Below are 15484 nucleotides of genomic sequence, written 5' to 3'. Positions count from 1 at the left end.
GATGCGACAGGAGTCCTGAGACTGGCCCTTCTGAGGAACCCATTTCTGGACAGTCCTGGGACTTGGAGAACAAGCCACCTAAACATAGAATTCAGTTGAGGTTCTTTTTTATTATGAAAGAAATCTAGTTGGTCTAGATGACTCTCTTCCCAACACATTGAAGAGGGTAACACAAAGTGAGAATTTCCCTACTCAAATATCAAAGGTCTTGCATACACATACACCAAAAAGAGAGAGAATCACCCAAAGACAACCCAGCGTGAGCCAGAGCTGCCAGGACAGCAGTACTCGGTCCCTCTGAGCGCAGCCGTACTCCCTTCCGGTAAGCTCCGGGCTGTCTGCAGGACGCGGCTCCCAGCTTCCCACACCCCCAGGGGAACCCCTAGCTGCCCTCCCCGTGTTTGCCCAGCCCTGAGGAGCCTCCCCGCACCCACTTTCAGGTGAGAAGGGGCAGGGACTACAAGCAGACACCTTACTGCTCGGCCAAGAGAAAAGGCGAGCACAGAGTGAAGGCTGTAAAGATGCCATCCCTCACCCCAGCCCCAAGCTCTCTCATCTTCTCCCCAGGGAAAAAGGAGGCAAACAAACTTGCCCAGCCTCGGCACCTTTCCACTTCGGGAGCCAAAGCATCCGATTCAGAGCCTGGCCTTTCCATTTCCAATCAGTCAGCCAGAACGAAGTATGAATTAAATCCCATAATGAACTAGCATTACGTGGGGCATGAAAACACAAAAAATAAAACACGATCCCTGCTCTCAAAAAGCTTATAGTCTGGGGAGGAGAAAACACCAAACCCACGAGGCAACATGGATACTACGGATGCCTTCTCACTAATCCCAGAGCGACGCTTTCTCCAAAGAAAGCGACCGTCAGGGCTGTGCTAGGTCCAGGCTCAGATGTTCTTAGTTACCTGCAGGAAGGGCCTTGGAGCTCCAGCCCAGGGGGAAGACAACACAGAAACAAGCCTTCAGTGCATGTATGTGGGGTTTGGCTACCTCCCTCTTCCCTGAAACACAAGCCCAGTGCTTTCAGGAAAGGAGAACATGGCGGTGCACGGAGGGTTCTGACACGGACACAGGCGTTTCCAACCGACTTCTGATCACCCAGCTTCCCAGATGGCCCATTTCTGCCCCTGACTTGAGACTGGAGGCAGAAGTTCCCAGACCACGTAGCTCACTGTGAGGTCATACACTGCGGGGATTACCGAGTCACCTCTGGGCTGGGCAGAACGGGAAGTGAGCCAGTCAGTCCGAGAAAGATCCAAGCGGGGCATGTTCTCCGGGCTCTGCTGGGTCACCACTCACACAGGGGTCCTGGGCTACAAACACACTGGAGTCCGAAGGGCGGGTGGCCCCTCTTCTCATCACGTTTTTTCCATCTTAACTGATTGAACTGGGGTACAAAAAAGGGAGGCAGGGACTGAAAATGCAGCCTTGTGGCTATAAGCCTGCGATTACTCACGCCATGTCTGTGTGCTCTGAAATGCTTTCCCATGTCTGTGATGCTCTTCATGTCATCCTACACACTCACGGTCACCTCCACTCACCCCAGCACACAGGAAAGATATGCTTATGACGTGCACTTAGACTCTGTTCTACCATTAAACACAATGACCAACTCCTATTGTTTTAACACAGGTTGTGCTGGAAACTCCGAGAAGACTTGGCTCTGCCGGCTCGTGGGGAATCTGGGCTCTGCTCCTCCAAAACCTATGCTCTCCAGATGTCAGAGGAAAGTTACGAACAGCTCTCTCCCCAGCAGCGAGTGAGGCAAGAAAGGCCACTCACTGTATTTCTAAGCCTCCGTGAAGTTGTCAGTGGGAGAGGAACCAAGAGGGAGGAGGCCCCTCCAGAGACAGGATCGTAACTCTCCATCACCTGGTGAAGCAGAAAGGTGGCCAGGGAACTTCGGACAGGAGGGGAGAACCAAGTTCAGTGTAGACAAGGACAGAGAAGGGTGTCTGGCAAGGGAGAGGTGTGGCATCCACACGGCTGAGTGAACGTTTAACTGCACTTAAAGATGGCTGCCGAAGATCTAGGGTTCCGAGTGGACATCAAGCTGAGCATGAGTCATCAATGAAGCACTGGTCTTTTAAAAACAAGCAGAGAGGGCTTCCCTGGTGGCGCAGTGGTTGAGAGTCCGCCTGCCGGTGCAGGGGACACGGGTTCGTGCCCCGGTCCGGGAGGATCCCACGTGCAGTGGAGCGGCTGGGCCCGTGAGCCATGGCCGCTGAGCCTGCGTGTCCGGAGCCTGTGCTCCGCAACAGGAGAGGCCACAACAGTGAGAGGCCTGCGTACCGGGAAAAAAAACAAACAAACAAGCAAAGATACCCAAGTGCAGCTGTAGGAGTAAGGAATGTGGAAAACTAAGGCATCTTGTCACTGCACTCAGCAGTAATTAGACTAATGTGTGAGTAAAAGATCTGGGAGACCAGGAAGTTCTAAAGAGAGGGACAAAAATAATAAATGGGTTTAAAAATAATAGATCTATGAGTTCAAGTTTAGGGATTAGAGATTACTCAGGAAGGAGCCTGTGGCAGGGAGCAAAGAGTTCTAAACTATGAGGGGTTCAGCCCAGAGCTGGGGATGAGATCCTCTGTCTTCTCTGGAATGAAGAGGAAATGGGTTTAAACTGAAGCATAAGGGATTTAAGGCAGATGAAAGGAAGGATTTCCAGATAAGGAGGAGAGGTGTCTTTAAAAATAGAGCCCTGGTGGAGGAAGAGGCTGGGCCGACCACTTCTCAGGACCCATCTGCAGTGAGAGGGGCGCCACCACCCCAACTCCATCCACCCCATCTGTCTGGTGATCTGGATACACCACCAAGCTGTTCCACGCGCACCTGGTGCAAACTTCAGAACTGCCACAACACGGGAGCCCTATCAGGAAACGGAGCGGGAAGGCCCACTCAAAACCAGGCAGAGGACGTGGAAAGGAACAAGGCAAAGCAACACGATCACCCTCTGCAATGGCCCGGGTGGTTGGGTGTTTGTTGTTTGGGTTTTAACCACGGGATCCCTAGGTCAGCATTGCCCAGAGAGCTCCGGGATCTTCCCCCAGCAAAAGCTCCAAAAGTTCTGAAAACCACTGCAGCTGTCATACCTAAAAGCGTTGGGAGTAGCACGGGTCTCTGAGAAGAAGCGCAGGAGGGCCACCCTGGGTCCCGCTGGGCCAGGAGAGTTGGGACAGAGGGCCAGGGACAAAGCCAGGGATGAAAGCGTGAGGCCCCGGGCTCTGTCAGTTCTATCACTGCCCGGTGAGTAGACTTAGGCACCTGACCCCTCTCAGCCTCAACATGCCTCATCTATAAAAGACACAGGAAACCACAGGACTTCACAATTCTACATCTACACAGAAGATGCTCAGTAAGTATTTACTTCCCCCTTGCACGAAGGAAAATGTCCATGCCCGAAGACTTGTACTGTCATCTGTGATTCTGCAGATACTCTGGTCACTGAGAAACAAGAGCCTTGCCCTGAAAGTCAATTTTAGGGAGAGAGAAATTTTTAAAAAAACACTTTAATTACTGAGATTCTGCTATCTTAATTTAAAAAGACAAAATCAGGCCCGAACTCCCTCCGACAACGCTGGGCCTGACATCACCTTGCCTGGTTCCCTCCACCAGCATCCGCTCCCCCATCGCCTAAGGCACTGGAGGTGAAGGCGGCGTGGATCAGACTTTCGGTTCCGCATGGCTGTGCTGCAGCCGGTAGTGAAGTGAGTCCAGAGAAATGTTACCACTTATTACTAATAAAATGTATTTACTTTCGAAGTGTCTGCATTAGAGTAGACTCAAGATTGTGCCTGTAAAATGGCATTCCAACTCACCTGAATTTCAATACACTTACTCAAGTGGAGAGTAAGAGGTGGGGCCCAGCCTGGGAGGACATCGCACGTGAGAATGTCAGTTTCTCACACACACGGACCTGGCGGACAAGGTGAGAAGCATCGCGCTCCATCTGAGAATCGCCACACGCCGGCGGGGCCAGGGTTAGGGTGGGGAATAGCCCACCAGAGAATGCTGAGGAAATATTAAGAGCCTGCTCATCATCACAGAGTTCCCTTAAAAGTCCATCCAGAGGCAGACAGACGTAAGGCGGGGTGCCGCAGGGCATCCTGAGGACCCAGCAATGACTCCTCAGGCTCAAGTCAAGCTGGATGGACCCCATTAACATGCTTCCTGGCAAAAATCGACACAGTCGTTCATGGCAGCAGTTCAGGGGGCTGCTTGTTGCTGACCTTCCACCATTCAAGTTGAGACCTGAAGCCACAGCACCCACCAAATCTGTCTCCCCACAATCCACAGCAAAATGAGAGCTATGGCAGACATCTCTCAACCCGGGAGAGAAAATGAAGAGTACTGGGATTTCCCAAACCTGACACTCTGGTAGGTAATGCCAGGCCAAGAAGATTCTTGTCTCCCAAATACACCAAGGGCCCTATCAGACACGGGCTACAAAAAAAAGTAGGTGTAAAAGTGGAGCAAGAAGGACCATGCATGTTCAGAATGTGGGTATCAACATCTTTAAGGCATTTTTCAGACATAAAACACAAAACATTACACCTGTCAGGTGCTGTGCCCTGAACTATCTCCAGGCAGCTGAAAGTCAGTACATGAGACTTCTAACGATGTGAAAGTTAAAGATTAAAAACATGTTGGAACGCTGACTTCACGTGGTGCCAAAAACGTGTCTATACCCTTTTAGGAGGGATGGGTGTGGAGCATCGTCCGACAGAGATGACAGCATTCACGCCGCAGAGAGAAAATAAGGTCCCCCCTTGCTTTCCTCCCTTCCTGCCGTCCTCCCTGCCTTCTCAAGGAAATTTCTCCCCAAATCTGACATACTCTGCAACAGCATTAAGTGAACTACTCCAGAGAGTGAGGTTGGAGCCGCTGAAATCCTGGGCAGACGGCTGAGGGCAATTCTGTTCTGACACATGAGGTCAAAGCCACTGGTTTAGACATTCACGTGGCCACGGGAACGTGCTTATTCAGACAGGGGCTCCAGGTCACATCCGGTGTTCTCGTGAATTACTCCAGTGACAACAGAAACCCACTGGCTGCTAAAAGACACTTTCGTTTGGCACTGCCATTTGCCAACCTATAACTTAAGCACTCGTGGCTATGCTTACTTCACTCTCTCTTGACACAGAGCATAAAAGTTTGTACCTACTTACTCTCCCCTCTCTCTGGCAGAACACTCATGTCACTGGTAAGCAATTATTGTACCTCCTTCAAATAATTCAGCTTCAATTTTCACTTACAGCTGATGTATTTATGCACAAATGCATAATGGTGTTATGGCTTCTTTTTTCCAAAAATTGAAAACTGCAGAAAGCCAAAGATAACATACTATACCTTGAAAGGCATGGCCTATGGGAAAAAGCCAAAAAAAATAGAAATAAAAAACCTTGCAAAATTATTTATGCAGGAGTATCTTTAAAATTTTCCTCAAAAGTTCCCAGGCAAATGGGTGCCTCTTTAATTTTCACCCTTACAATAAACTCTTCTGCAGGTTTTGTTTATTTTGAGGAAACATTTCACTTTTTTTTTTCCAAGACATGAGGTGTGAATGATGCAAAACAGTATTTGGATATGTAAACTGAATTATTTGCATAATGTATTACTAATCAGTGAGTATAAATTCTGGAGTCTGAGGAACTGAAATCAAGTGCCACAGAATTTTTTAAATCTAGATGATGAAAGTAAAGAGCATTGCCCTTCTGTGGAATAATGTACACATTTGCATTCTGCTTATAAGAAAGAGAAATTATCCCCACAGAGTTTTCGGAAGCATTTTTTAAAAGTGATGTTGGTGTGCACTGCTTTGCTCTGACTCAACAGTACAAGGCATAAAGGTCCTAAATTCACAGGCACAACCACACCAGGCACAAGCACCAAGAAGATATTTGCGTCTAAAAGAGCAAAAACCTTTCTCCCACTCCCATGCGGGTCTGCCTGCTGGACCTACAGGAATCCGAGACATAAAGCAGGACAGGGGGCAGCCAGATATTCTGCCTACATCACCCATCAGAACAACTTGGTCACCAGGCTGCAATAAGCCAGAAGTCATCCACACCCTTCTCTGCTTGTTTCCACTGGTGTTTTTATGCAAGCTTAGCCCCTTCTTTGCAGAAAAACACTGACATGGATGTGCAAACAGTAGAAAGATTATTCCAGCTTTGTGCACTTCCTTTGCCAACCAAGCACCATCAAACCAAGTTGGAGAAACTATTTGTCTGAACATTTTTTTGAAGAAGTAATGAAATGGGGAGAAGAGAAAAAGGAGGTGTAGCCCAGCAGTCAGCCCCAGACAATGGCACCTTCCCCATTCCCTCAACGACGGCCTATCAGGTCCCTAATCACCCAAGAGTCACCTGCATGCTCAGAACTCCCACAGGTGCACCTTTGAGCACGTGCACACATGCACACGCACACACCGGTCCTGGAGGGTGCCAGGATACATGTCTACAACAGCTGCTCCTATTGTCTACTGCCAGTGAAGCCAAACCAGCCTAAAATTTAATTTAATCTGCTATAAACCCAAGCTGCCACTTAGATGGCAGCTAAAAGCGCCACTCTCAAGATAACTGAGTGACACTTGCTAATAATAGCCTCCGCATGAAGCAAGCAGGAGCAGACATTTTGTGAAACCAGGGGGACCCGTGCCTGGGAATGGCTCAGAGAGGCTGGTCTCAGCTTCCAGGAGGCAGGTGACTGTCCTGGCTGTTGCTAAACAGGAGAACGTGATGCCCCTTTATGACTGTGCAATCACTGCACCCCTGCCTTTCACCTGTCGGGGGCTGTGCCCCAGTCCTCCCTTGACTAGCACTTTTTGTCCCCTTCTTCCTTAGAGCGTGGTCAGCCTCCTGTCAGGCAAACCACGCTTCTCTAACAGCCAGGGCTCCAACGGCCACAGGAAGGCCCAAGAGCCTTGTCTTCCTCAACACTGTTAGGGAAGTGGCCACTTCCTTCTTCCTAACACCCACCAGGGTGAAAAGAGGCACCGGTGCTGAAACTTGGTCAAACTCCACCTCCAACTCTTCTTCATGCACCAAAAAACCCATGGGCTCTCTTTTCTTCCAGGAGCATGGAGCACAGTGCAGATGCTAAGATGACCCCCTTAACAGCGAACCTTCCAGATGCAAGACTTGGGCTCACAGGTGATTTCTTCACCACAGGACCCCCGTCTCTTCACTGCCTCTGAGCCAAACCCTTGGTGAAGAAACAATACCCACCGAACAAGGCCATTTTGCTCTTTACCACTCAGGCAGCGCCTTTATTTTCAGGAAAATCTCACATATATACCGAAGTAGAGAGAATGATAAATCAGCTCGTGGGTACGCATCATCTAACTTCAACCACTAGCAACTCGCGGCCAGTGTTGTTTTAACTATTGCCAACCCTGCCCACTGATTATTTACACTGATTCCAGACATCCCATCATGTCATCAGTAAATATTTCAGTATGTATTTTTAAAAGATAAAGATTCTTTTTTTAAAAAAAACCCACAAAACCATTATCACACCAAAAAATAAATAAAGTGAAAGTAATTTCTTATCATTAAATAGGGAAGTCACTTTAGACTCTGAAATACTTCTTTCTATCTAGGTTATGCTTGGGAGAATCCCTTTCACCAGGGTTCCAGACTAAAGCTGCCAAGGAAAGCACTGGGAGAATCACACTCTCTAAAAAGGGTCACAGACTTTGTTTAAAGCTATCTTGCACTTTAGCCCAAACTCCTGCCCCTTGCAGTTCCTTGCCCTACTGGGGGCCAAATGCACGCTCCGAAAGTCCTCTATGAGGGTCCTCACCCCTCTCAATGCCCACCAGCCCCCAAGTCTCCCTTACTCCCCACCAGGTGGCTCATCACCGCATCAGGCAGGCAGGTGCACTCCCAGTGTTCAGAACCGGTATTTATTTTTCGTTGAAGAAAGTGTTCTCTTGGACAGTTCTGCACAGAATTCATTCACAGAGCATGTCTTGGATATACAGCTGACTAGATATGTCACTTATGTTCCAAATGGGTTTTCACAGGTCAAGGTTCTACAGGCAAGAGCAAATACTATTTTTAGACAGGATAAGGTCACAGTGCTTTTAAAGACAGTAAGGTCTACAATAAAACCTATTGATCAGCCTCTGGAACTACTGCTCCAGAGAGACACGGAGATTGAAACAAAAATTGCCTGGCCGTTTTCTCTATAGACTCGGTGAGTAAAAGCTTGTTGGACTTAATATCTTTCAGGATATAAAATAAGTAAGAAGTAACTGTACAGATTACTGAAGTCCATTTAACCAGATGCAGAGGCAGGTCAGGGGAAATATACTCCTGGCAGAACTCTGAAGAAGGGACTTCCAGGCAACAAGTGTTACAGCCACCGAGCAAGAGAAAAACCAGCCTTCTCAACTCAGCGAAGGCAAAAGGTACAGGCGGCCATACGTGATTTCAGCTTGAGATTATTGTCCCTAAATTTGCAACTATGCCCCTCAATCCAGGGCTATGTGAATAACAGACCCTCAAAGACAAATAGTATGAAGATGCTATTTGCCTAAATCAGAATTTGATGAAAAGAGGTATTCACGTGAACAATTTTTTAAAACTTTTATACTAACTTAATGGAATCATGGTAAATCTAAAGATCTTCCTACTTTCTCAATGTTTCTCTCTCTATATGTATATATAGAATATGTATGTGTGTATATGTAGATATACACGCACACTGTATATACATACACTATATATACACACACTATATACATGTAACGTGTGTATGTGTGTATTCATGTAGCATGTATATATGTATGTATAAGTGTGTGTATGTGTATATATATGCTATCTCATGACGATAGTGTTGCTGTATTGGGGAATTTTTTTTCAAAAGACATCACAAGTCTTTTATAGGTGTACCACACAAGACTCCAGTAAGAAAAATCATTCATTGCCAGTGAAACTTGAGAAATAAACTTAGAAATCATACACACACACAGGAGCCAAAGCAAATGAATCATCCAGGCACAGAAAGCCACTGGAAAGTCATTTAACTAGCCTAAAGATTCATGAATTTACCAAGGTTTTAGCAACAAACCCTGAAGTCAAATAGGACCTTTAAATAAAGACATTAACATAATGGACTATCACATCTTAAACTTCAGCCAGAGATGTAAAACTCTGAAGTCAATTATGCCCCCATAAATACTTCTCCATTGTCAGCACTGCTTGTGATTGTCTTGGAGACTCGGGACCACAGGAACTAGTGTGAAAACTGTAGGGTATCTTCATTTATCATCTGCTCCCATCTCACAGCCCAGCTCGCAAACAAAATATGCCATGGTAAACATAATCCATATATCACATTGTGACACAGCTGACCCCATTAGTAAGCCAAGACTGTCCTAGCAGCAGCATCCTATCAGACATTAACAATACAACAGCTGATACATTTGCACAATACAATTGGAGGGGAGAGAGAGAGAGAGAGACTATCGGGCTATGAAATCCTAAACTTCATATCTGAATACATATTTTGTCGCCTATCTCTTTGGCATGAATGTTATCGTGCTTTCTCTTCAGGTAACAACCGAAGGGGAAAATAGTGCCTCTAGGTGGCTGCCATTCATTCGGTCCGTCCGTTATATTCATTTGGCTTAAGTTAGAGCTAAATTTTTTCCTTTTCACTGTTGGGGTTTTTTTCCCAACATTTTTTTTTTTTTTACCAGAGACAGAAGAGCATACAAAATCTGAAATAGCTGATTATCAGCGCCCTAATAGAGCACTCCTAATAAAAAAATCCCTAAAACATTATAAAGTAAAGAGGCAGTAATTTAAATAAATTACTTCTTTATTGAAGCTATAGATCTCAAGAGTGCCTGTGTCCTACCAAAAACACGTATTTCACAACTGGTTCATTTCCCCCTTATTCTTAGCACGTGGGATAATAAAAGAAAGTTTCAGATAATCATTATCCAAGGGCTAACTTTGAATGTTGGCTTTCAGCATGCTTCTGAAAACATCATTTTACATCTAATTTAATGCCATGTATCAATGGTATCTGCTGGACAGCATGGAAAACGGAAACATCCATGCTAAAAGTCAATGGTAAACACCAAGTTTAGAAAATGGATTGCAAAGATCACATGTCCCAGAAGCAGCCATATGCTTTTACCTACATGATGAATAAAAAAAGAACATTTTTCCTTCAATTTATGCTGTCTTCAACACTAACAGAGGGAGAGTTCTTCTAAACATGTTGCATCGGATGCCTCTAACAAGCAAGAATTTGTAACTCCAAGAACTCAGCATATGCAGGCTATGTCCATACAGAGAAATCAGCTCTGGGGGGAGGAAGGAGGAAAATATCACTGAATTCAGTCAGTTAATTGAATTTAAAATACCTGGTTGTTTGAATTCAACTGATTTCTTTGTCAAACGTATTTCTATTTTGACACAGCTACAGTTGCCCAAAAAAGCAAACTTGGAGAAAATACACATTACACTCTTTAGAGTTTATCAAAAAAACAGCTTGCTATAATTAAAAGATGGAGAGATCTTGTAAGGCTGGAAACTTCTGTGAATTATCACCATTCCATTATACCATGCTTCCATTTTGCTTCCAGCAATTGGAAAGTTGCTCTTAAGCTTTCTGCCGAGGGATCATGAGCCCAAGCCTTCATCTCCAATGTAGCTTCCAACTTTGAGGCAAATCAAGAAAATATTCTGGCCTCTTTGCAGGTGAGCCCCATTCAGCAGCTAGATTCCAAAAAAGAGCACGAAGGAGAGGAAGTTTGGAATCTGCCTGTGGTGTTCAGAGTATGCTAGTATATGACGGGGGCTTAAGGACCCAGCTGGTCCAGACTACCCATTTTACAGGTGAGGAAACTAAAACACCAAGAAATGAAGGGAACCCAAGGTCTCACAGCTCAGGGTCAGAACCCAGGCATACTGGCTGCCAGACCAGTGTCTTTCTACTATCATTAAAAGTCAAAGTTTGGTTCTAGAAAAATCCCAAAAGACCTGAATCCTCACCATCCCCCAAACCAGTCTTGGTAATTTTTCCATTGCTTTCATGGAAGAGTAAATGTCTAGTTCTAACTTTTATTTTATCACTCTCTTTTTTTTTTTTACTTTATTGTTTGGTAATCAAAAACAGTTCATCACAATGCTCTCAACTGAACTGTCTTCCTCTTACAGGCAGATACTGTAGTTTCCTAGTAGCAAATAGTGGCAGGGCTGGAAACCAGAATATTGTTTTTGGTTTTTTTATTTAAGATTACAGTTTTTCTATAACAATGATTTCACATTCTAGGTGCAAAACAGGTATGGTTTCTCTCACTCTTAACTCCTGCAAAATCTAGACTGGATCAAATTTAGAATCTGGTTAAAATCCCGTATTTCAGGACAAGGCGTTCTAACTGAAAGCTCTGGGTTGGCTATATTGTGCGTTTTCTTTCCCCAAAGATTTTAAAATAGTTTTCATTTTTAAAAGGATTTCAACTTCGAATTGTGCCAATGCCAAAATCTCTATACATCTAATCAATCAATAAATAAGACAAACAAAGCAGCATATGTTTATCCTTTACCATTTGGGGAGTGTACATTAATTATCACAGACTGTCTCCTATGCATCTCCCCCCGTCGCAGACAGCAGTGCTCAAAAGGGTCCGCAAAATAAAAATGTATGGGGTAATTAAATGGATATTTATAATTAGAACTTAATAATTTGCATCAGGGACAAATGAGCTCTGATTTTAATCTGCAGCACATTTAGATTAGCCCAAAGATAGTGTAATTTGATGGTTTATAGGCCTCCTCTCAGATTAGGAAATAACACAAGCCTTCCAAGACAGCGCGTCTGTGTCAGGAGTGTGTTAAGGAAGAAGATGCAATGAGAATGTTTGACAATGTGAAAGCAGCCATAAATTACATGACAACTGTGTAAAAGTCATGATGAAACAAATAAAGGGCTGACCTATAATGCGTCTGATTCATTGTGACACACACAACTCCCTGCACTAATCTCTGCCCAGCCAACACATTCTTAAGCGGGGAACTACTTAGCACCGGGAATGCAGTAAATTATCACTAGTCAACAGCATTGATTTTTAGTCGACATTTCAATCAGGTTGTAGTAGAAATACTACCCAGCTCATCCAACAGCCTCTTAACCAGTCCGCTGCCCCTCTGCGGTCTCCTCAGTTATGGCTTTGTTAAATTTCCATTGCTCTCACCATTCAATATTTATTATAGCGTTGCCACATCCAGGCACTTGGCCTGAAAGGTCACCGGCCTGCCTCTTGGGACATTAAATTCGTGCTTACCTTAACGAAGGCAGAACCAAAAAAGAAAAAGAAACAAAAGGCCACCATCAGAGAGCTGGCCTGATTTTCAAGAGAATGGAGAGAAAACTGGGGGTGGGGGGGGAATTAGGGGCTCTAAAGCAATGGTATTTTCTTTATTACTTCAGCTTTTCAGTCTAGGGGTCCCAGCAAACAAAACTCAGAGCTTCTCTTCTGGGGTGCTCAGTCCTGAACCTGGGGCATGTAGAGATGTGGGGAGCCAGGTGAAGAGGTGAGGGGGAAGGAAGGAAGCACGGATCTAGTCCCAGGGCTGAGTGAGAACTGAAATGAAAGGTTTGCAGTTCTCCACCCACATGTATTCTCAGCAGCCACCTCCGTCCCCACTGCCCACTCAGAAGACCACCTGCATCCATGCCAACGGCAACCTCTTGGTGGTGGGTCTACCTAAACAGCCTGCCTCGGTTCGAAGAGAACGGTTACCAAGTGAGCAGAGGTCCCAGGTGACACTTGTCGGTGCTGAGGTCAACTCGTCGGCTCCCCCATGGGGCCTCCGCACACAGTAGGCGCCTCCTGACTACCCAAAGACTCTAAAATTATAGAAATGGTGGTCTCTGGTGGCCCAGCCAATCTGAAAGGATGGGTAATAAAAGGAAACCCCTGCCATTTGGCCTTGGAATACATTATGTAATCCCTCTGCAACGAACCTCAGGTCTTGCTTCAGCAAATATTAATGGTGTCAGAGCAGCCTGCGGAGTGACTCGGGGAGGCCACCATGCAGCTGAAAACTTGCCTCGGGGAAAGCCACATGTGGATCATATGGAGTTGTTGACTGCAGTTTCCATTCAAAAATTCCCTCAAGTCTCCTCGCCTGCTTTCCGGACTCGCCTTACCACAGCGCTTGTTTGGCCAGAAATGAAAACCGCCTTGAAGCAGATTATTACCGCTCAGGACCTCCTACACACACACACACACACACACACACGCACACGCACACGCACACGCACACGCACACCCACTCTCTCCCTCACAGTGTAATTCTGATTCTCCGGACCCTTTAAAGGTGCAGTGAGTGAAGAGAATGCCAAAGAGACAACAGAACAGAACTGCTGAAAGCCAGACTCCACCAGCCCTTCCTTAAAAGCGCTAGCTGGGTGTCTTGGTCAGCCTTCCAGTGTCTCCTAAGCAAGTCACACACACATAGTAAAGCCCCCTCCCTCATCTTCTCAGGACCCTCGCCCCACTTGTGGATCACTCTGGACAGATGGAGAAGCGGCTACTTGCAAAGCAGAATTCCGTACGTTGCTGCTTTTTCCAACAGCTAGCTCGAAGACTCCTCCAATACGCCCAGGACAGCCGCCCAGGGACTGGATGGGAACATTCTTCTCCTTCCCAGAAGACTGAAAAACTCAACCACAGAACCCACAGGAGGGCGAACCTTCCAGCACCAGAGCTTCCCGCCCAGTTGGTGCCCCAGCACCACTGCAGAAAGCTGCAGACCTCGTGAGGAGGTGGCAGACGGTAATGACTAGAGCTAAAGGATAGAATCCTTGATACCGTGAGCCCTTAAGGAGGGAAGTTACTTAACCCTTGGTGAGCCTCGATTTCCTCCTCCACCAAATGGGGCTAATAGGACTTCCCTTCTGGGGTTGCTATGGGGTAGAGTAACCATGTGCTGGATCCACAGTATGGCAGTGGCAACTCTCGGTGTGCATCCTGTGTATTTATGCTTTCTCTCATTTACCCCTTGCATAGACCCTGGCAGGGAGGTTCTCTGAGTGGTCTCCATTTCACAGAGGTCAAGTGGTTCACCCAAACCCTCCTGACCAGTCAGTGGTGAAGCAGGACACTGAACCCACAGCAACTATGTCAGACACCCAGGCACATTCTCCTGGTGAGGCAGCACATGACTGCAGAGAGAGAGGCCAAGCATTGAGGGAACTGCCGATGGAGAGAAGCCCCCACACACCAATCGCCCCACCACACCAGATCTGCAAGGGTTCCTGAGCTTTCTCCACCCAAGGGCCCTTTCCCACAGGAGCCCACCTTGAGGCAGAAAGAGGCTGTGAGCGCTTTAGAACCTTCCCTGCCCTGTTCTCTCATCCCAACCAGCTCTCCCCACACAGGGAGAAACTACATCGAGATCCCAGTCCTTAAAGGAGAAAAAAGTTGTAAGCCATGAGTCATAATCATAATAGTAACTAGCTTTCCTCAAGTGTTCACTTGGGAAAACAGGCAAGCATCCTCATATAATGCTCACAACGTCCCATGAGGTGGGTCCTGGGACACCCCACCCCCCGCCTCCATTTACAGATGAGGAAAACGGAGCTTGGAAAGATGAAGAAATGTGCCCAAGCTCACACAACCAGAAATGGCAGCACTTTTTTGCCATTTTATTCTATGTACTCACAGAGGCTAAAAAGGGAAGGAAAAAAAAGGACATACACATATTTTTAAGAGTTTATTTCCCCTCATTCAGGCCCTCTTCCTTTTCTTACCACGCAGGTTACAAAGACAACCTCGGTGAGAGAGAAGACAGCATCTAAGGGCTTGGCTGAGTTTTGGGGGTTATCTGTGGGATGAGCCCAGGGACCTCCAAATTTTCCCAGTTTCTATTGGCTCCCAGACGAAGACAGGGAAAAAAAATCCACCTCCCTTGTGAGGCTTCAGCCTGGGGAAGTATACATGATTTTATCATATTTTACATGGATGTTCACGATGGTGCCTTTTCAAGTCCATGATGGGAAAAAATGTTTTTTATTGTGTGAACTGCACTTTGGACAGGCCTCCAGACCACTTGAAAACCCCAGTGTCCCCTACATGGAATCCTCTGGACCCAGCGTTAGCCCCAGCAGCCCCTCTGCTGGGAGCCAGAACATGCCGCCTGCCAGTGAGTAACAGGGAAATTCAATTACCTCGCCACTTGCGGCAAGAGGGCAAAGACTGCACATTAAAAGAGCCAAAAATGTCAGGAAGTTATTGGGCTGATGACTCTTGCTTGCCAACACTCATAAGTGAATACATAGTGTCACAATAAACTAAAAAACACAGAAACAGACCAAAGAAGATAAGATGATCGAGAACAGAACAAGCCCAGACACATGGGTTTGCCATCAGCCCTGCTTGGGAAATGCTGTACTTCCAACAGGGCATTTTTTCCCCCCACTCCTGGCCTTTCCTGGGCCTTGCTTGT

At 46.3% G+C, this 15484-nt stretch overlaps 1 protein-coding gene across 9 annotated transcripts in view; it reads right to left on the bottom strand.

Moving 5' to 3' along the window:
• The window catches only part of BCL11A (BCL11 transcription factor A), a gene marked incomplete at both ends in the record, with an annotated part of 96997 nt that overhangs the window by 59008 nt on the left and 22505 nt on the right, over window positions 1-15484 (bottom strand). The gene's annotated exons all lie outside the window — the stretch shown is intronic.

Source organism: Hyperoodon ampullatus (genome assembly GCF_949752795.1).
Source record: "Hyperoodon ampullatus genome assembly, chromosome: 15".
Classification (NCBI taxonomy): Eukaryota; Metazoa; Chordata; class Mammalia; order Artiodactyla; family Ziphiidae; genus Hyperoodon; species Hyperoodon ampullatus.
The sequence above is the reverse complement of the archived record's forward strand: the minus strand, read 5'-3'. Positions and strand labels throughout refer to the sequence as shown.